The sequence below is a fragment of the Rutidosis leptorrhynchoides genome, chromosome 3, assembly GCF_046630445.1.
Source record: "Rutidosis leptorrhynchoides isolate AG116_Rl617_1_P2 chromosome 3, CSIRO_AGI_Rlap_v1, whole genome shotgun sequence".
NCBI lineage: Eukaryota > Viridiplantae > Streptophyta > Magnoliopsida > Asterales > Asteraceae > Rutidosis > Rutidosis leptorrhynchoides.
In genome coordinates, this window is record NC_092335.1 from 364,301,478 (window position 1) to 364,326,000 (window position 24,523).

At 31.8% G+C, this 24,523-nt stretch overlaps 1 non-coding gene across 1 annotated transcript; it reads right to left on the bottom strand.

Annotated features, from left to right (window-relative positions):
- Window positions 1-663: 663 nt before the first annotated feature.
- Window positions 664-770, bottom strand: LOC139903182 (small nucleolar RNA R71). The gene has a single exon (XR_011778024.1). It is a non-coding gene; the product is annotated as a small nucleolar RNA R71 (small nucleolar RNA).
- Window positions 771-24,523: the final 23,753 nt, after the last annotated feature.

Sequence of the window (24,523 nt, forward strand, 5' to 3'; positions counted from 1 at the left end):
CCACCTGTAACTCGATCAAGACATCTAGCCAACATTGTCGCCGTTGATTTTTCTTTAGAATCATCATCTAGTCAACCAAGTACTCCAATTCAAATTTCAGATAATCCATTTTTTAAACCCGACCTCACAATTGAGAATCCGGAGGATATTCAGGGACAATTCAGAGATCATGAACCACTAATCATTCCTCCTGAACCACAGCTTACTCATCCAGAGATTGTCGAGGAAGAAACCATTAAATCAGAATCCTCTAGTGATTCAGATTCAACAAATTTAATCATGAAAAATCTGGAACCTCTAAGTATGGAAGACCGAATGAGAGCTAAACGCACTGGCCAAGGTCACGCAATTACTCAACCAGACATTAATGCACCAGATTATGAAATCAAAGGACAAATCCTACACATGGTAACTAATCAATGCCAATTTAGTGGTGCGCCGAAGGAAGATCCAAACGAACATCTTCGTACCTTTAATAGGATATGTACTCTATTTAAAATCCGAGAAGTGGAGGATGAACAGATATATCTCATGTTATTTCCCTGGACTTTAAAGGAAGAAGTCAAAGATTGGTTAGAATCGTTACCTGAAGGGGCGATTGATACATGAGATGTTTTAGTTGAAAAATTTCTTAAACAATTCTTTCCAGCATCTAAAGCCGTGAGACTTCAAGGAGAAATTGTTACGTTCACGCAAAAGCCAAATGAAACATTATATGAGGCATGGACAAGATTTGAAAAGTTGTTAAGAGGATGTCCGCAACATGGTTTAGACACTTATCAAATAGTACAAATATTCTACCAAGGATGCGACATCACTACAAGAAAAGACATCGATATAGCAGCTGGTGGTTCCATTATGAAGAAAACCGCAACTGAAGCTTACAAAATTATTGATAACAATGCTTCCCATTCACATGAGTGGCATCAAGAAAAAGATATCGTTAGATCATCTAAAGCAGCTAGAGCCGATTCTAGCCATGAATTTGATTCCATGTCCACAAAGATAGATGCTTTTGAGAGACGAATGGAAAAGATGACTAAGGATATTCACTCAATACGAATTAGTTGTGAGCAGTGTGAAGGACCATATTTGACAAAAGATTGTCTCAGTATTGAACAAACAATGGAACAAAGAGAGAATGTTTCATATATAAACCAAAGGCCTGGAAATAATTATCAGAATAATTATCAACCGCAAGACCAATCTACAATCAAAATCAGAATTATAACCGAAATGTTCCATACAACAACCAACAAGGTCCTAGCAATCAACAAGTATCCAATAATACTTAAAATCAGCAAAGACCTATTTTTCAAAATAAACCACCACAAATCGATGATAAAAAGCCAAATTTAGAAGACATGATGTCGAAGCTAGTTGAATCACAAACTCAATTTTTCACATCTCAGAAACAAACCAATGAACAAAATACCCAAGCATTTAGAAATCAACAAGCTTCTATTCAAATTCTGGAACAATTAGTAAGTAACCTAGCAAGGTTGATAGGTGAAAGAAAACCGGGAAGTCTACCTAGCGATACAAATGCTAACCCCCGGAATGAAACAGCTAAAGCCATTACCACAAGAAGTGGTATTACACTTAAACCACCGAAAATACCTGTAATTTCTGAGGACTCTATCCCTACTCCACAAGAACCACAATCTGATCAAGAAAAGGAAACAGACTCGGTAGTTGAAAAGGTTAATGAAGATAACACAGTTAAGGCCAATCCTTATGTTAAACCATACCAACCACTACTTCCTTACCCGAGTAAAATGAGAAAAGAAAGACTTGAAGCTGAGCAATCCAAATTCTTGGATATGTTTAAACAGATAAATGTCAATATTCCTTTCATTGATGTAATTTAAGGAATGCCAAGATATGCTAAATTCCTGAAAGATCTAATCACAAATAGAAAGAAAATGAAAGAACTTTCGGCTGTTACTATGAATGCTAATTGTTCTGCAGTGTTGTTGAATAAGATACCAGAAAAACTCTCTGATCCATGAAGTTTCACAATTCCATGTTTTCTGGGTAGTCTTAGTTCAATAGAAGCATTGGCCGATTTAGGTGCTAGTATAAATTTAATGCCGTATTCACTATACGCTAAACTAGACCTTGGAGAATTGAAACCAACACGAATAAGTATACAATTAGCAGATCGATCAGTAAAATATTCTAGAGGGATAATGAAGAACATGCTAGTTAAAGTTGGTACTTTAGTATTTCCAGTAGATTTTGTTATTCTGGACATGGAAGAAGATTCTCAAGTTCCTCTTATATTAGGAAGACCATTCTTAAACATGGCTAAAGCAATAATAGACGTGTTCGGTAAGAAACTGACCCTAAGTATAAAGGACGAGAGTGTTACCTTTTCTATTGATAGAGCCATGCAACAACCGCAATCTGCAGATGATACATGTTATTATATTCAAACTATAGATTCACATGCAGAATTGTTAGAAGAATTTCCAGAATTACAAGGAACAGGAGAATGTTCTTTAGGAGAAGGAACTGAACCAATTGATGAAGCTAAAATGTTAGCCGCACTATGGATATGAACCAACAACAGAAGAAATTCAAATGCTAAAAGAAGAAGACAGATATCGATACAAATCATCGATAGAAGAACCACCGACATTCGAGTTAAAGCCACTTCCAAACCATTTGGAATACGCTTATTTACATGGTGAATCTGAATTACCTGTAATAATATCGTCTTCTCTTACGAAAAATGAAAAATCTCAACTCATTTCTGTGTTAAAAGCTCATAAACCAGCTATTGCATGGAAGATTCATGATATTAAAGGAATAAGTCCTTCGTATCGCACACATAAAATCCTTATGGAAGAAGGTCATAAAACCTACGTGCAACGCCAACGAAGACTAAATCCTAATATGCAAGATGTTGTTAAGAAAGAAATTATTAAACTACTAGATGCAGGTTTAATTTATCCAATCTCTGATAGTCCATGGGTAAGCCCAGTTCAATGCGTACCTAAGAAGGGTGGCATGACTGTCATCACAAATGAAAAAAATGAGCTTATTCCTACTAGGACTGTAACAGGATGGCGTGTTTGTATTGATTATAGAAAATTAAATGACGCCACCAGAAAAGATCACTTCCCCTTACCTTTCATTGATCAAATGTTTGAAAGATTAGCCGGGAATAGTTACTATTGTTTTCTTGACGATTTTTCCAGATACTTTCAAATTCCAATAGCACCCGAGGACCAAGAAAAAACCACGTTCACGTGCCCTTATGGTACTTTTGCTTACAAACGCATGCCATTTGGACTTTGCAACGCCCCTGCAACCTTTCAAAGGTACATGATGGCGATTTTTCATGACATGATAGAAGAATGCATGGAAGTTTTCATGGATGACTTTTCAGTCTTCGGTGATACTTTTGAAACATGTCTAGTTAATCTTGAATAAATGCTTATTAGATGCGAGCAATCAAATCTAGTTCTTAATTGGGAGAAATGCCATTTCATGGTTAGAGAAGGCATCGTTCTTGGTCATAAAATTTCAAAGGAAGGAATTGAAGTAGATAGATCTAAAGTAGATGTAATTGCTAAACTTCCACATCCCACCAATGTTAGAGGAGTTAGGAGTTTTCTAGGGCATGCCGGTTTTTACCGACGTTTCATAAAAGATTTTTCTAAAATTGCCACTCCTATGAATAAACTCCTAGAAAAGGATGCTCCATTCATCTTTTCAGATGAATGCATCAAATCTTTTAATATTCTTAAAGAAAAACTCACTAATGCGCCGATCATGATAACTCCAAATTGGAATTTACTATTTGAACTCATGTACGATGCAAGTGATTTTCTAATGGGAGCCGTTTTAGGACAAAGGATTGAAAAATGATTTCAACCTATTTATTATGCTAGTAAGACGTTACAAGGAGCACAAACGAATTACACAACTATTGAAAAAGAACTCCTTGCTATTGTCTTTGCTTTTGACAAATTTCGTTCATATCTCGTTCTAGCTAAAACGGTGGTCTATACCGACCATTCTGCTCTTAGATACCTATTTTCAAAACAAGATGCTAAACCACGATTAATACGTTGGATCGTACTCTTACAAGAATTCGATATTGAAATCCGATACAAAAAGGGAGCAGAAAATCTCGCAGCTGATCATCTTTCTCGTCTTGAAAATCCTAAATTAGAAGTTCTAAATGAATCGGCTATACAAGATAACTTTTCTGATGAATATCTTTTGAAGATCGATTATAATGAAATTCCATGGTTTGCAGACTATGCAAACTATTTAGTATGTGGATTCCTTGAAAAAGGGTTGTCGTACCAAAAATGAAAGAAATTCTTTAGTGATATAAAACACTATTTCTGGGAAGATCCACATTTGTTTAAAAGTTGTCCCGATGGAATAATACGCCGATGCATATTCGGAGATGAAGCTAGTCAAATCTTAAACCATTGTCACACAGGACCAACATGAGGGCATTATGGGCCTCAACTTACAGCAAGAAAAGTCTATGACTCTGGATTCTATTGGCCTACAATTTTCAAAGACGCACACCTTCTTTGTAAATCCTATGATGCTTGTCAAAGTGCTGAAAAAATAAGTCAACGTGATGAAATGCTACAAAATGTCATTCAAGTATGTGAAGTATTTAACATTTGGGGTATTGACTTTATGGGTCCATTTCTAAAATCTCATAATAATCTCTATATTCTCGTTGCCATTGATTATGTATCTAAATGGGCGGAAGCACAAGCTCTCCCAACTACCGATGCACGAGTTGTAGTCAACTTCTTAAAACGTCTTTTTGCTAGGTTCGAAACACCGAAAGCTTTAATAAGTGATCGGGGTACTCATTTCTGTAACAATCAACTTGAGAAAGTTCTCAAAAGATATGGAGTAACTCATAAAATTTCAACCGCTTATCATCTACAAACAAGTGGACAAGTTGAAAATACCAACCGAGCTTTAAAACGTATTCTAGAGAAAACTATAGGATCAAATCTAAAGGAATGGTCCATGAAATTGGAGGATGCACTCTGAGCTTTTAGAACAGCCTACAAAACTCCAATTGGAACCACACCTTTTAAACTCGTTTACGGAAAAGCATGTCACCTTTCAGTAGAAATTGAGCACAAAGCATTTTGGGCTTTGAAGACATGTAATCTTGATTTACATGAAGCTGGACGTCTACGGTTAAGTCAACAAAATGAATTAGAAGAACTAAGACATGAAGCATATGAAAATTCGTTAATCTATAAGGAAAGAACGAAGAAATGGCATGATAAAAGAATCAGAAGTTCAAAAGAATTTAAAGAAGGAAATAGAGTTCTTCTTTTCAATTCACGATTCAAGCTATTTCCTGGAAAATTGAAATCAAGATGGTCTGGACCATTCATAGTCAAAAGATTTTTCCATATGGAACAATAGAGTTGATAAATTCAAATGGAATTGAATTTAAAGTTAATGGTCACAGAGTTAAACATTACATAGATAATCCAATGGAAGTTGAAGATGAAGTTAATCACAATTACGACGCCACAGCTAACTAAGTGTGGGAAGATTCGAATCTTTTTAGGGTAATATGTATTTCCGTTAGAGTTAGATATTCTGTTTTCGTGTAGTTTCCGAGAATGGAATCCGAATGGTCTTTCCTTAGCAGACCCTAAAGAACTAGTCTTCTCCCTCCATTCTGAATTTTTATTTTTTTTCGGTTTTACGAGATGAAGAATTCCTTTGATCTGAACCATGGTCTACTACTACACGCTATGATTACTAAACGTAATAATAACATCTTCCCGAGTGAACTGGTATCATTCATAAGAGGAAAAATGGACGAAGTAAGGAAAGAACTCAGGAAAAATCATCATAAGACACATTTTGGTAAAGGAAAATCAAAATCCGCAACAAAAAGAAGAGCACGACACCTTGAAAGATGTCATAAATGCGAAAAATGGTCACACGAAGGTAAATGTTCGAACAATCAAACATATTCAAATACCGAATTTGTTACTCTATGCAGAGAATGACCGTTCATATGTTTAGAAAAAATGTTATTGAAGAATCGAGGTTACGCTTATATAGCTATGGAAAACCAAATCACACGACTCTCCTATGAGTCGGCTAAAGCAGGTCTCTGAGAATTCTTTCTCATAGGTAAGTATGTACAGTTTTTATTTTATTTTATTGCTTTTAACATTTTGATAATAAACGATGAATCGTTCGCTATAAAGTATTAAATTGATATTCAATAAAATTAGGTATGCGAAACCGAAATTATTGATATCATACAAAAATTTATTACATCACTGCGAAATTTACCGTTTATTCTTAAGGTATAAATATCTTTAATCAATCAATCTAAAATATTTCATAAACTCGTCAGGAGTAAAACTAGGTAATATAGCCGAAATTACTTTACCCAAAAGAGGGGCGTATATTTTTGATAATATTTGATTGATTAAAGTGGGATAAAAGACCAAAAAGATTTTTAATTTTATTTTTACCTTGTTTTAAAAATTAATATATAAATATTAAATTATTATTGTAAATATTTTTAAATCAATATATTTAAGTTTTTTTATATATTTTAAAAAATTAATAGTTTCAATATAAAGTTTGTAAAATTAATGTATAAAAATATTAATAATATTAATATGAATTTTTAATTTTATGCATTTTAAATTTAAGTTTGGTGTGAATTTAAATTTTTTTTTTTACTTTATTTCATTAAGTTAAAAATTTGATATTTAAAATTCGTCGTGAGTTGAAGACTAGGTCGTTGAACCGAAATTGCTTTACCCAAGGGAGGGACGAGAAATTTTATTATCATTATTTTTAATCTTATTGATTTAAAGTATGCCAAAAACATTTAAAAAACCCAAAAATCTTTTCTTTTAAAACAATCGCTTTAAAAATGACAAAATTTGTCGAGGGACGGACTAGGTAAACATACCGAAACTACCTAAAGTAAAACGAAACAAAATTTAAAAAAAAAATTATTCATTTATATTGTTTTAATAAATAAAGGTTTTATAAAAAAAATATATAATAAAAATATTATGTATGTTTGTAGTTTATCTCATGTACAAAACAGGGTAAAACAGCGCACTTTCAAAGACTGGCATTAAGTTCAGCAAAAGCTATTAATTTTGACGACAAAACGAAAAACAAGTGTGATGTAACAACAGACGGAATGAACAAATGATGTGCACCATTTATTATTCAACACAAACAACAATATGTTTAGAAACTTTGGTAAAATTGTAACGACCCGGAAATTTTCGACCAAATTTAAACCTTAATCTTTACATGTTTCCGACACGATAAGCAAAATCTGTAATATTGAGTCTAGAAAATTTGAAATATATATATTCGGTTGATCAGTTACCCTTTGACCAAGCCTGACGATTCACGAACATTTACGTGTATATAGATATGTGTGATTATATATATATATATAGATATATGTATATATTATAATTAGAAGGTATAAAATATAATTTAAACATTAGATTTAAATATGTGAAATAAGATACAGAATAATTAAGTATATTCAAAAATGAACCTATAATATAATTTTTATGTATAATTATTATTATATCGTAATATATATATATATAATTTATAAATGTTAATTATTCAATAAAAGATATCATGTAATGTATGATTTGTAAATAATATATATACTACAAGTTAGAATATAGTTGTTATATTGATATTATTACTTTCATCATCATAAATAAAAACAATAATATTAATATCTGTATGATTAATAATAATATTATTTTTTTTTTAAACTTATTGAAATTATTATTGTTATTATTAATATCATTATAATTGGTAATAAAATTATAGTTACATTTAAAAGAATTATTAACTATTAGTAAACTTATTATTTTATTATCATTATTGGTTATTAACAATATTATCATATTATTATTATTATTATATTTATTCTTAAAATTATTATTATTATTATTATTATTAAACTAGCACTAATATTAGAAATTATAAATTTTTTTTGTTACTATTATTATTATTATTAACAAGTAATAATACTATTATTATTAGTTTCATCATTATTATTAGAAATTAATGCATGTATAATTGATAATATTATGTTTTCATTATATATTTTATATATAGATACAAATATAACCAAAATGGAAAATACAAATACAGTTATATTTTTATACAAATATTTACACAGTTATATATACATATGTATATTCGGGAGATTAAGTATCCAGTTAAAAATCGTTTTCAAACTACAGAACAATTGATTTTTATAGTCTTCAATTTGTACAAGTAATCAAGATTCAATTATAGATTTATTTAGAAATATAAATACGGATATATATAACTATAATTATAATTATATAAATATATAAATATGTAAGTAAGGATAATTACATAATACAAATGAAGGAAATCAGATAACACTTTGGAAATCGTTTTCAGCCAGCTGTTTATGATTCTTTTTTTAAAATCGTATCAAACACAGATTTAATCTCTGAATGAATCCAAGAAGTCGTTTTCTGGGTTAATTTTTATACTAATATATTATCAATCTGCTTTACATATTTTGTTCTTTACTTTATGGATTGTATACCCTATCGAATCCTCAAAATTCTATATAACAAACTGCTATTGTGAAGAGAAATCGACTGATCTTTACTCCAATATTAACAAGTAGTGAAATTATTAACAAAATTTAAACAGGAAAGCAAATGAACCCGACATGTCCCCTGTACGGGCATTTTTTGACAAAAACTCGTTTACGAATCAATTTGCAAAATGTGTAAATGCAGTCATGCTTAAAATCTCCTCATCAAACTATATGTAAAGTTTCGTAGTCCAATTAATCTGATAGAAATTCAATTTTTCGAGTCAAATTTTATAATTCAAAGGTCAACGTTTTTGTTCATCAATAAATTTGTAATTACCGTGATGTTATAAGCTAAACTAATGACCCAGAAACTTTCTAATAACTATCTTGAACCTTTTTCATTCAATGATTATAGTCTAAAATGTATTACATTTACGAAAGTAATTTTGAGTTCATAAGAATGCAAAACGGGTCTGTTGCGGTTTATTTTTTTTCTGATATAAAGCGAATCCAAATCATGTCGTGGTAATTGCAGTGTCACAACTGGCTATCTCTGTTATGATTACACGTATTAAAATTAAATCTGTAATGTTGCTGTTATGGTGTTTGGGGATACCAGTCGATGGACAGAATAAAGAAGAAGACGATATGTTTAATTGGGTTATAAGCAAACATAAACGAGTGAAAACAGAAATTGGATAACAGCCCAGCTGGTTAATAGGAGTGTCGGGGTAGCGGGAGGTCTTGGGTTCGAGTCCCACTTGTTTCAATATTTTTAGAGGATTTTCTTTCCCAAGGTAGATTTTATTATTAATCTTATTATTACTATTAATATTATGACTATAATTATAAATATTATTATTAATATTAATAGGTATTTAGTATTAATATCAAAATCATTTTGTTTTATTAACCTTATTACTATCACTTTTATCGATATATATATATATGGTATCAGTATTGTTCTTAATATTAGTATCATCATAATTATTAATTACAAACAGTTAATCCCTATATAAAAATATATTTAACTTAACTATATTAACAATTATATTTATAATGAAAAATATATATATAAAATTTATAAATCATTAAATATATAAATTACATCCCTAATAATAATATATATATTTAATCAATTTCGATTATATGTATTAATAAATATACAAATGATATAGGTTCGTGAATCCGAGGCCAACCTTATACGTGTTCCATGATGTTATATGTATTTTTACTACAAAATACAGTATGGTGAGTATATAGTCCCTTTTAAACTCTAAATATTTTTGGGCTGAGAATACATGCGCTGTTTTTTTTATAAATGATTTACGTTATGGACACAAGTGATAAAAAAAAAAAAAAAATCTACGTTGAGTTGTACCATGGCATATCTCTTTATACTTGGTAGCTAATATTTACGTGAGGAGCGTAAACGCGAATCCTGTTGATAGATCTATCGGGCCTGACAACCCCAGCCGGGCTGGACGACCAGTTTTAAACGGTTGCACAGTACTTCGTTTCGTTACTACAATTGGTACGGTGTAGGGTTTATTTAAGAATATGCTGCTGTGATTTAAATGTTAAGTATGGTTACCAAGTGCTCAATGACTTTTCCATACACTTGCGAGTGTATTATTTATATATATATGAAATCTTGTGGTCCATAGTTATAACGCTGCTAGCAACAAAACCTATATCTCACCAACTTTATGTTGACGTTTTAAAGCATGTTATTCTCAGGTACGAATTAAGTCTTCCGCTGTGCATTTGCTCATGTTAAGGACATATCTTGGAGTCGATCATCGCAAAGGAACCAAATGTTGATGATTTCGTCCAGGGGGATAAGGACGGGTCGTTACAGGTGGTATCAGAGCGTTGGTCTTAGTGAACCAGGCCTTGCATTAGTGTGTCTGACTAGTAGATGTTAGGATACATTAGTGAGTCTGGACTTTGACCGTGTCTACATGTCGAAAAGTTTTGCTTATCATTTCTAGTCGGAAACCCTCTGCTTATCATCCTTAGGGAACTGTCTGCTTATCATTCATAAGTCTAGACACGTCTTACTACATTTACTGCATCGATAGTGTATAGACATAATTCATATCTTAGCGTATCTGATAATTCATATCTTAGCGCATCTGTAGACTTGCCTGACGTATGCCGTAGGTTCCTCTGTAGTCTACAAAATCTTTGGTATTATATATATTGATATTCTAAAATGTCATCCGATATCCAAAAATCATTTCACATCGAAGATCCCTCCCATCCACCAAATTGCCCTCTTAGCGACGAACCTGAAGCACTTACCGGCGAACCTGTTCGAGAAACCATTTTCTCTCTCATCTCTAGAGTATTTCGTCACGATTATATACTATCCCATATTTCGAATCTTGTTCATTTGCTCGCTCCAACCGTCAATCATCCCGGTGTACTAGCAGAAGTTAACGAACTACGCGCTCGTGTGACGGCTTTGGAGAACATGGTGCGAAGGTTGCAAACACCAGCAGCAGCACCAGCAGCATAATCCGTACCACCATCATCAACGCCGACAGTACCCATATCACCCTCAACCACAACCGCGTCGTAAACCTCAACATCACAATTTGTACCTTGGATATCAACATCACACGCCTCAATATCACCATCTGTACTCCGAGTATGATTTTCGCTCTACATATCGTTCCACGTCAATTATCATCGTTCTACGTATCGTTCTACATCATCTATTTTCGTTCTACATGACGATTAAGTAATCTTTAATGTTTTAAAGATTATGTACACTAATTTTAATCAAAAAATCCAAATGAGTTTAATATCTTATTGACTCATTAGATCCATGATTATATCCAAAGAAAATATATATGCAAGTATATTTTCATAAAGATTGTAATTAAAAAAAAAATTCTTTCGTACAAACTATTAATGATGAAAATATTTTAACGGGTAGCTAGTACTCGAGGAATATTTAGATTTCACATTAATAAGTTACATTGTACCTTCCTCGAATCTGATTCAACGGTCATTTACTATCCTATATTGCAACTATCGATATACGTATCCGTTCACCACAGAATAACCATTTCCGTTCAAATTTCATATTTGGATTTTGACCTATCATAATCCAACAAGTGGCATAATGAAGAAAACATTGAAAATAATAAAAAAATTTGTTAGAAACAAACGGATTAACTAATTGAAATATTGTTAAGATTCCACGCTAACTGTTCCTAGCTAACTATTCCCAGCTAACTGATTAACATTTAATTTATCGCAATTTACATTCTCACAATTTTATTTATCGTCATTTAATTTCTGTTATTTACTTTTCCGCACTTTACATACCGTCGGGACACATGTACAACAATACGTCGGATTAATTCCGAGACAACACGTTGTGCAATGGGTCATGATATATATTTATTTATTTTACGCACTTTAAATAACGGGACACGTATCAAGGTTTCGACTTATCATATCGACCCATCTATATATATATTTCGGAACAACCGTAGACACTCTATATGTGAAGGTGGGAGTTGGCTATACAGGGTCAGAGTTGATTCCAAAATATATATATATACTTTGAGTTGTGATCGACACCGAGACCGGTACACGGGTCACGATACGTATTAAGTAATTCGAATATTATATATATCTAATTTATATATGAATCTATTGAACCATTGGACAAACGGACTATTGGACTGCTAACTTTGGACAATCAAAATGAGTTAAAATGCTGATTATAACATATGAAACTAAATAATTCTTCAAGTTTGCCACTTGATTTCATCTTAAACCTCATTTGTACCTCGACAATTTTAATCCTCGTTCAAATCTTTTCATGATTCTTGAAAACACCTCGATCGAGAAGTTGAACCAACCGCACTTCGTCTACGGAAGAAAGATTTATACATATAGTTATGTACCTGGGAAACTTTCGAAACCGAAGCTATAGTTAAAGCGTATTTGCGTCGAATTCCTTATCATTCATTAGCAAAAACAACCATACGATTCCTTTTCAAAATAGTCAATTTTGTTACAGCTCCACTTCGACTTCTCAGTAAGATTACTCCTATTATAATCTCGATATAAATACGTTATCCTTCGCCGTCGTTACTGGAGAACCTTTTATATCCCATGACATCATCAGCAGATATACCAGCAGCTCGTTATCTCTTCGGCGGAATCCGCAGTGAGTATTTTGAAAATCTCGTAGCACTTCTCCAGTATTACCTATAACATTTATCCCTAAGAGTTTCATACTTCGAATGTGAAGTTTCTGAAAAACACCCTGAACTATGAAGTAGTTCTTGAAATGCTGATGAAGCAGCAAAAACTGTAAACGACTTTAACAAGTCAAAAATCTACAATAAAGTACAGTAGGTTGGTAAAGCTCAGAAAAAGAGGAGATATGGAACTGGAAAACGGATCGAGCAAAGTATGAAGGAAGGTGTGGATAGATCACAAGAACTGAATCTGCTTTCAAAGAATCCAAACGATTCAGAACCTGCTGAAACCGTTAGTAAGAACCCTACTCTTTATTCTAAACCTTTCCAGATGATATTCTTTATCATCATCTTATCTTAGATATTATAAGATATCTTCATATCTTCCGTTATACACAATCTCCGTATTTCTGGAGATATTTTCACAACTATTCTTATCTGGGATCATTTATCTCTCCGTAACATCTGCGTTACAACATAAAAGAAACTGTGTTAGTTTTAAGTTCTAAAACCTTCAAGTTTAAAATAGGAATGTTCTGAAGCAGTGTTGGAAACTGATGCATGAATTAATATAATATAATGAAACTTGATCAACTTCATTATATTACAGTAAGTCATGTTAAGTTCCTAATGGAATGTGATGATTCACAGTACCGTCATCATGTGCCATGTTACACGGCTCTTACATTCTATCTAATCCCCAAACGTATTAGGAACATATCGTCTTGATAGTTCGATCTTTTCCAGGATATTCTGGTAATCGGACAAATCAAAATCGTGCCATTACCATTTCTTTCTAAGAGCATTAGCTATGTTCATACCTACGAATTTCGGATCATTACTCGCTGGACTTGAGGACGGGAAGAAGAAACGAAGGGACAATGTCCCGAAATAGAAATTGGGTATAAATCGCAGCAAATAGAAGAGAGTATTAACTGTGGATGACAATGATTATAGAAGACAGAAGCAGGAACATCGAAATATAAGGGAAGATATCAAACTCAACAACCACTCAGAAATTACAAACCGTGTATATCAATACGTATTGCAACGTAAAGACACGGGAGAATTAGAAACATTATAATACCAAGAAAATCATAAAAGTGAATAGATTCTTCTGGCGGCAGATGAAAGAGAAGAATGAAAGATATGAAAGTTAGAAGTATAATAAGAATCAGGATTGGATGAAGCATATTAAGGAATGAGTAGAGGAAGCAAGAATAGAAGGTGTGGAGAATAAGGAAACGGAGGAGGAAGATTTATAGTGAAATATCCGACAGAGAAATCAAAACAGATTGCCACATTAAATTAAAGAAGATTCTTATCCCTAAAGAGCCAAATCTTGTTACATAAGATTTTCTTTAAATCCCTTAAATTCTGGAAATCAATCCTAATCACGTCATCGGTTAAAACAATTCCATATTCACTCATTTCATTCTTTTGTGATAGCTTCACTCGTACGCCTTACATAATCGAATTGTTTTATCTAAATCTCTCAATAATGATAAAACTTCATTATTACCTCATATTCGTCATGAAAACATTCCTATTGTTATTTATGACAACCTCTACCAAATTTCGAGGACGAAATTTCTTTAACGGGTGGGTACTGTAACGACCCGGAAATTTTCGACCAAATTTAAACCTTAATCTTTACATGTTTCCGACACGATAAGCAAAATCTGTAATATTGAGTCTAGAAAATTTGAAATATATATATTCAGTTGATCAGTTACCCTTTGACCAAGCCTGACGATTCACGAACATTTACGTGTATATAGATATGTGTGATTATATATATATATATATATATATATATATATATATATATATATATATATATATAGATATATGTATATATTATAATTAGAAGGTATAAAATATAATTTAAACATTAGATTTAAATATGTGAAATAAGATACAGAATAATTAAGTATATTCAAAAATGAACCTATAATATAATTTTTATGTATAATTATTATTATATCGTAATATATATATATAATTTATAAATGTTAATTATTCAATAAAAGATATCATGTAATGTATGATTTGTAAATAATATATATACTACAAGTTAGAATATAGTTGTTATATTGATATTATTACTTTCATCATCATAAATAAAAACAATAATATTAATATCTGTATGATTAATAATAATATTATTATTATTTTTTTTAAACTTATTGAAATTATTATTGTTATTATTAATATCATTATAATTGGTAATAAAATTATAGTTACATTTAAAAGAATTATTAACTATTAGTAAACTTATTATTTTGTTATCATTATTGGTTATTAACAATATTATCATATTATTATTATTATTATTATATTTATTCTTAAAATTATTATTATTATTATTATTAAACTAGCACTAATATTAGAAATTATAATTTTTTTTTTGTTACTATTATTATTATTAACAAGTAATAATACTATTATTATTAGTTTCATCATTATTATTAGAAATTAATGCATGTATAATTGATAATATTATGTTTTCATTATATATTTTATATATAGATACAAATATAACCAAAATGGAAAATACAAATACAGTTATATTTTTATACAAATATTTACACAGTTATATATACATATGTATATTCGGGAGATTAAGTATCCAGTTAAAAATCGTTTTCAAACTACAGAACAATTGATTTTTATAGTCTTCAATTTGTACAAGTAATCAAGATTCAATTATAGATTTATTTAGAAATATAAATACGGATATATATAACTATAATTATAATTATATAAATATATAAATATGTAAGTAAGGATAATTACATAATACAAATGCAGGAAATCAGATAACACTTTGGAAATCGTTTTCAGCCAGCTGTTTATGATTCTTTTTTTAAAATCGTATCAAACACAGATTTAATCTCTGAATGAATCCAAGAAGTCATTTTCTGGGTTAATTTTTATACTAATATATTATCAATCTGCTTTACATATTTTGTTCTTTACTTTATGGCCTGTATACCCTATCGAATCCTCAAAATTCTATATAACAAACTGCTATTGTGAAGAGAAATCGACTGATCTTTACTCCAATATTAACAAGTAGTGAAATTATTAACAAAATTTAAACAGGAAAGCAAATGAACCCGACATGTCCCCTGTACGGGCATTTTTTGACAAAAACTCGTTTACGAATCAATTTGCAAAATGTGTAAATGCAGTCATGCTTAAAATCTCCTCATCAAACTATATGTAAAGTTTCGTAGTCCAATTAATCTGATAGAAATTCAATTTTTCGAGTCAAATTTTATAATTCAAAGGTCAACGTTTTTGTTCATCAATAAATTTGTAATTACCATGATGTTATAAGCTAAACTAATGACCCAGAAACTTTCTAATAACTATCTTGAACCTTTTTCATTCAATGATTATAGTCTAAAATGTATTACATTTACGAAAGTAATTTTGAGTTCATAAGAATGCAAAACGGGTCTGTTGCGGTTTATTTTTTTTCTGATATAAAGCGAATCCAAATCATGTCGTGGTAATTGCAGTGTCACAACTGGCTATCTCTGTTATGATTACACGTATTAAAATTAAATCTGTAATGTTGCTGTTATGGTGTTTGGGGATACCAGTCGATGGACAGAATAAAGAAGAAGACGATATGTTTAATTGGGTTATAAGCAAACATAAACGAGTGAAAACAGAAATTGGATAACAGCCCAGCTGGTTAATAGGAGTGTCGGGGTAGCGGGAGGTCTTGGGTTCGAGTCCCACTTGTTTCAATATTTTTAGAGGATTTTCTTTCCCAAGGTAGATTTTATTATTAATCTTATTATTACTATTAATATTATGACTATAATTATAAATATTATTATTAATATTAATAGGTATTTAGTATTAATATCAAAATCATTTTTTTTATTAACCTTATTACTATCACTTTTATCGATATATATATATGGTATCAGTATTGTTCCTAATATTAGTATCATCATAATTATTAATTACAAACAGTTAATCCCTATATAAAAATATATTTAACTTAACTATATTAACAATTATATTTATAATGAAAAATATATATATAAAATTTATAAATCATTAAATATATAAATTACATCCCTAATAATAATATATATATTTAATCAATTTCGATTATATGTATTAATAAATATACAAATGATATAGGTTCGTGAATCCGAGGCCAACCTTATACGTGTTCCATGATGTTATATGTATTTTTACTACAAAATACAGTATGGTGAGTATATAGTCCCTTTTAAACTCTAAATATTTTTGGGCTGAGAATACATGCGCTGTTTTTTTATAAATGATTTACGTTATGGACACAAGTGATAAAAAAAATAAAATCTACGTTGAGTTGTACCATGGCATATCTCTTTATACTTGGTAGCTAATATTTACGTGAGGAGCGTAAACGCGAATCCTGTTGATAGATCTATCGGGCCTGACAACCCCAGCCGGGCTGGACGACCAGTTTTAAACGGTTGCACAGTACTTCGTTTCGTTACTACAATTGGTACGGTGTAGGGTTTATTTAAGAATATGCTGCTGTGATTTAAATGTTAAGTATGGTTACCAAGTGCTCAACGACTTTTCCATACACTTGCGAGTGTATTATGTATATATATATGAAATCTTGTGGTCCATAGTTATAACGCTGCTAGCAACAAAACCTATATCTCACCAACTTTATGTTGACGTTTTAAAGCATGTTATTCTCAGGTACGAATTAAGTCTTCCGCTGTGCATTTGCTCATGTTAAGGACATATCTTGGAGTCAATCATCGCAAAGGAACCAAATGTTGATGATTTCGTCCAGGGGGATAAGGACGGGTCGTTACAAAAATTTAATCATTTTTCTACGCTAATCACCCTCAATAATTTATATTGTTACTGATTTCTTGCAAATGAGGGCATTGCAAGATCTTAAGTGTGGGAAGAGGTTAAATTCTTTCGGATTTTTAAAAATTTTTAATTTAAACACTTGGTTACCATTAAAAATATTAGTAACGTAGTAGTTGTATTAGAATCTAGTGCTCTCTGATAATAAAGAACAGCCCTAGTCTTATATACTGACTACCCAATTCTAGTAAAAATTTTCAAAATTTTCAATTAAATGAACTCAAAATCATGTTTATACATATTTATGAACGATAAAACTAGGTGTTAACACCGAAATTATTGTTACCTCGGAAAGGACATAAATTGAGAAACAACCCAAAATGCTTGAATTCATTTAAAATGGAATAGAGGAAAATAAAAAGGCAAAGAAAGGAAAATAAAAGCCAAGTGTGGGAAAAATTTACCAAGTTATTTAGAACATATATCACATATTTGTGTACAAATAATTGAAGATACTTTTGTTTTGGACAATTTTATCAGTTTTACCCGATTTCTTATAATATATTTGAAAGAAATGTGCCACTTGATTTAAAAGGAAGTAAAGTCTTCCGAGAAAAAGACACGCGCTTCTTGATTTAGGTCAGGAAGTTGTCGTCCAGACCAGCTGTAGAGTCTACGAAAAACCTTGAAAAGTTTTCTCGAAAATCAGCTGGAAATCCACGGACCTCAACATCAAACAGGGTCGCCAAGTGGTCAGACTTATCCTAACCATGAGAGGATCTGTCTCGTACAATGGTCGGGCACCATGCAAATTAGCTTATAAGACTAATGAATCAGATCCCCAGAAAGGATAATCTCCTTAAAGATCAAAAATCAGCTTTTAAGACTGATATTACTCAATCCTTGAGATTGACCTTAAAGATTGAGAATTCAAACTCATGGAATTCAATGATATCTAAACTCGAGCTTGAACGAGAAAATATTTTGATCAAATTTACAAACCGATTTGTTTTCTGAAAAACCCATTTTCAATGCGTTCATTACCATTGAACGTAAAATCCTGAGAATTCACCGGAATTCATTAGGTCACCTGAACCAAATCGGGTGTCAACCGTAAGAACAGTGGTTGCATAGCATGGTCGAAGATAGGACCTTGTGCCATACCTAAAAACTATAGGGTGATCTTTACTATTGCTCCTACAAAGAATAGTAATTGCATCCGACACGATATAGACCATAATCAAAAGCATGTCACGGGACATTGCCTTAACAGTTGCTTGTTCAACGCTTTCCTTTACAACCGGACGGTAGTTATATATATATATAAATATACGGGACAAGTAAACTGGACGTGTTGCTTTCCTAATACAAGGTTAGCAAGTGGGTGACACAAAATCATAAGTTTTGAGCTAAAATTTTCAAATCTGAAACCCACAAAAATATTTTGCAAACACCGGTAAAGGGTTATTCCGGAAAACTTATCTAGGGTAAAAGCTAGATTGAATTTTCAAAAGATCAAATGTTTTCATAAAGATCCAATTTCCTAAAGGATCTAAATTTTTATAGTCATGTGGGACTGCAAACCACATCGTTACTACCATTGTTCATACCGCCGTATAGAAATCACTGATGTAAAAAGTGTGAAGAATAAAGAAGTGATTCTAGTATTTTTATTTCAAGATTATATTGCTTGAGGACAAGCAACGCTCAAGTGTGGGAATATTTGATAATGCTAAAAACGAACATATATTTCATAGCATTATCCCTCAAGAAAGACAAGCTTTTAGTTACAATTGTTCTATTTACAAGTGATATTCGTTTAAATAATAAAATGTGAAGACAAAAGACAGATTCGACGATTTGAAGACGCAAATGACCAAAAAGCTAAAAAGTACAAAGTACAATCAAAGTGGTTCAAATTATTGATGAGAAACGTCTAAAAATTACAATAGTACAAGCCGTGAAACACAAAGTACAAGATATTAAATCGTACAAAAAGGCGTTCGAAAATCCGGAACCGAGACATGAACCAACTTTCAGCGCGCGATGCAATGGACCAAAAATTACAAGTCAACTATGCACAAGAATATAATATAATATATAATTAATTATATATATTATTATATATTATAATTATACGCAGCCCACGTTTTGGATTTAATCTATGAGCTGGATTCCAGACCTCCGCACTCGCGGAGCTTTGATGAAGAAAACCTCCGCACTCGCGGAGCTCAACAGTGAAACGTGGGCCTATAAAAGGCCGCACATTCTGATCGATTCATTACCTCCTTTTCAATCTCTCTCTCACGATATATATATATATATATATATATATATATATATATATATATATATATATATATATATATATATATATATATATATATTAATTTTAATTTCAATTTTAATTTAAGATTAATAATAATAAGGTTATGTTAGCGAATGTTGTAAGTGTGTAAGTCAAAATTCTGTCCGTGTAACGCTACGCTATTATTAATCATTGTAAGTTATGTTCAACCTTTTTAAATTAATGTCCCGTAGCTAAGTTATTATTATGCTTATTTAAATCGAAGTAATCGTGATGTTGAACTAAATATTAAAGACGGGGTAATTGGGCTTTGTACCATAATTGAGGTTTAGACAAAAGGCCGACACTTGTGGAAATTGGACTATGGACTATTAATGGGCTTTATATTTGTTTAACTGAATGATAGTTCGTTAATTTAATATAGAGATTTACAATTTAACGTATCTATAAATAACCATATACACTCGATCGGACACGATGGGCGGGATATTTATAAATACTAATAATCGTTCATTTAACCAGACACGGGAATGGATTAATAGTCAATGGACTCATTAAAATAGGAGTGAATTATGTACAGGGACACTTGGCGTAATTGTTAACAAAGTATTAAAACCTTGTTACAGTTTAAGTCCCCAATTAGTTGGAATATTTGACTTCGGGTATAAGGATAATTTCACGAGGACACTCGCACTTTATATTTATGACTGATGGACTGTTATGGATAAAACCAGATGGACATATCAAATAATCCAGGACAAAGGACAATTAACCCATGGTAATAAATTAAAATCAACACGTCAAACATCATGATTACGGAAGTTTAAATAAGCATAATTTCTTTATTTTATATCTTATCGCATTTTTAATTATCGTACTTTTTAATTATCGCACTTTAAATTTATTGTCATTTTATTTATCGCACTTTAAATTATCGCACTTTTATTATCGTTATTTACTTTACGCTTTAAATTAAGTTATTTGTATATTTAATATTTTACATTAGGTTTAATTGTGACTAAAGTTTTAAAATCGACAAACCGGTCATTAAACGGTAAAACCCCTTTTTATAATAATAATAATACTACTTTTATATATATATATATATATATATATATATATATATATATATATATATATATATATATATATATATATATAAACAAATATAGTTTTAAAAATATAGCGTTAAACTTGGCTAGTTCCCTGTGGACGAACCGGACTTACTAAAAACTACACTACTGTACGATTAGGTACACTGCGTATAGTGTTGTAGCAAGGTTTAGGTATATTCACTCTATAAATAAATAAATAACTTGTGTAAAATTGTATCGTATTTAATAGTATTTCGCAATAAAAATATAACTATTTCGTATACGCTGCTGCACACATCATACATGTCGGGATTGCCGATGGAAGTGTTTGGTTTTGTCCTTTCCCATCAACCAAAGACAATACTCGGAGTCATCAACATGGCGATAAACAGGATGAAGCAAGTTAGTCGATCGGAAGGAAAAGAGATGCCTGTTACAGGAAATGGAATTAATGGGAAAAGGAAACGAAGTGAGAATATTGTTGGAAGTCTCGCACAGAACCGAGGTGAGAGACAAGGGATGCCCCGTAACTTCGAGAAAGGATCTTCATCCAACACGAATTACAAGAGAAAACTACCATTGTGCTGAAAATGTGGAAGACACCACCATAGGGGATGCAAAATGCTGGTTTGCATCAAATGTCAAAAGAAGGGTCACCTGGCCCTAGATTGTAAGGTCAACATCAATAAAAATAGGTGCTTTACGTGTGGCGAAGCAGGCCATTACGCGAAGGACTGCCCGAGGAAGAAGAAAGATGAATCCACTCAGGGAACTGTAACCACCCATCACCCCAGTGGGACATGCCAGTTAAAGGTACGTTCTCGCCCAACTATTTTAATATTTATGTTTTGTTTGATACTGGCGCCGATAGAAGTTTTATATCTAAGGATATTTGTCACAATGTTAAGAATTCTGTTTCTTCCTTAGATAATGTGTATTCCATAGAACTAGAAAATGGTAACTTGATGAGAGCTGATAAGATTTATCGTGATTGTACTTTGACGTTAGAAAGTAAGCCTTTTAGCATTGATGTGATACCTATTAAGCTGGGAAGTTTTAACCTTGTGGTTGGAATGGACTGGTTAGCTGGTAACAGCGGCGGAGCCAGAAAATATGTTTAGTGGTGGCACAAAAATAATATTTTTAGCTATTGACCTTAAGTAAAAATTAACATTAATTATAATAGCAAAATTCAATATGGTTGTAATAGATTATAAAGTTCAGATTTGATTATGACATGTTATTAGTGAATCTAATTTACGATTATTATGGCTAGTGATTAATGTGTAAAACTTGATTGATTTTGTGACTTTACATTTTTACTATATGATCTGTTTCAGCTCGTTAATGTTATGCATGTGTAAAGTGCTGTTCATGGTACCTAACGTATATATAACTTGGTTTACTTTTTACATTTGATAAATGTTGCTCTAATATATTTTGAGATGTCAACGTACGACGTAAATAGAGGGTCCCATCTTTGATATTGATATATATACTCTATTTAATATGCTGACCCGTGAAACCACATGTTTGTTTAAACGAAACAGTTTAATGATATGTTTTAGGTATTAAGTGAACGTAAATGCTAAAGTTATTTAGTTTAATGACCCGTGAAACCATAGAGTCCGACTAAGAAACTCGTCAGCTGAACATTTCATCAAACACCTAAAATGCATATTAAACAATCCACATTCAATCATAAGTGATAATATTGGTTGTCATTTTATTTTAAAAATATAAATTAAAATATAAATTTAAAATTGGTTTCCTTCTGCCTAGCTTTTATACCTTCTCGTACTCAATTCAAAATAATTAATTAAAATAATTTAATTTTAATAATTTTAATAATTAAAATAATTATTAATAAGATTTAATATTAATAATTAACTAATAAGATTTAATTTTAATTCAATATTATTTAAATTAATGACGTCACCCACCATGCTTAAATTTTTTTCTTTTTCTTTTTGATTTTTTCTTAACAAAAGAATTAGCTTAATAATGACATCATCATTATAGGATTTTAATATCAACTATAGAAGATATATATACTCTTTTTTTATGGTGGCACACTATATTGGTACTGAAGACATACTTAATATATGAAGGATATATACATAGTGAGGAGGTGTTGAGTGGGGGCACGTGCAACCACTCTCACATGCATAGCTCTGCCCCTGGCTGGTAACAAAGGCGAGGTGGTCTGTGACCTAAAGGCTATTCGTATTTCTATTGCTGACGGTGAACCTATGATGATTTATGGTGAAAAGAATGGCTCACAATTACATCTCATTAACTGCTTGAAAGTCCAGAAGTATGTGAGAAAAGGATGTATCGTGTTTTTGGCTCATGTAAGCCAAATTGTACCAGAAGAAAGGAGACACGAAGACGTTCCTATAGTTAAGGAATTTCTTGAAGTTTTTCCAGAGGAATTACCTGGTCTCTCACCGCATCGAGAAGTTGAGTTTCAGATAAACTTAGTGCCAGGAGCGGCACCGGTGGCTCGCGCACCGTACAGACTCGCACCCCCAGAGCTTCAAGAGTTGTCTAGTCAATTGCAAGAGTTGTTAGACAAGGGATTTATTAGACCGAGTTCTTCGCCTTGGGAAGCTCCGGTCCTGTTTGTTAAGAAGAAGGATGGGTCGATGAGATTGTATATCAACTACAGAGAATTGAACAAGCTGACAATCAATAATCGGTGTCCGCTACCGAGGATTGATTACTTATTTGATCAGCTGCAGGGATCCAGTTGTTATTCGAAGATTGATTTGAGATCCGGGTATCACCAATTGAGAGTCAAAGAAGCTGATGTCCCGAAGACAGCATTTAGAACACGTTATGGGCATTATGAGTTTACAGTGATGTCGTTTGGTTTGACGAACGCACCAGCAGTGTTCATGGACCTCATGAACCGTGTGTATAAGCCATACCGAGATAAATTCGTCATTGTGTTTATTGATGTTATATTGGTGTAATCCAAGAACAGAGAAGAGCACGAGCAGCATCTACGTTCGATATTGACTATGCTTAGAGAAGAGCAGTTGTATGTAAAGTTCTCTAAGTGTGACTTTTTGGTTACCCGAAGTATAATTTCTTGGCCATGATGTAAGGGCCAATGGAATACAGGTTGATCCAGCGAAGATTGAGTCGGTTAAGAATTGGAAAACTCCAAAGACGCCAACGCAGATTAGGCAATTTTTGGGTCTAGCTGGTTATTACAAGAGATTCATTGAAGGATTCTCTAAGATCGCCCGACCATTAACCGCATTGACTCATAAGGGCAAGAAGTTTGAGTGGTCAGAACCGCAAGAGACTGCATTTCAGTTGTTGAAAGAGAAGTTAACAACTGCACCAGTATTGTCTCTAACCGAGTGAAGTGAAGATTTTGTTGTTTATTGTGATGCCTCACGTCAAGGAATGGGTTGCGTGC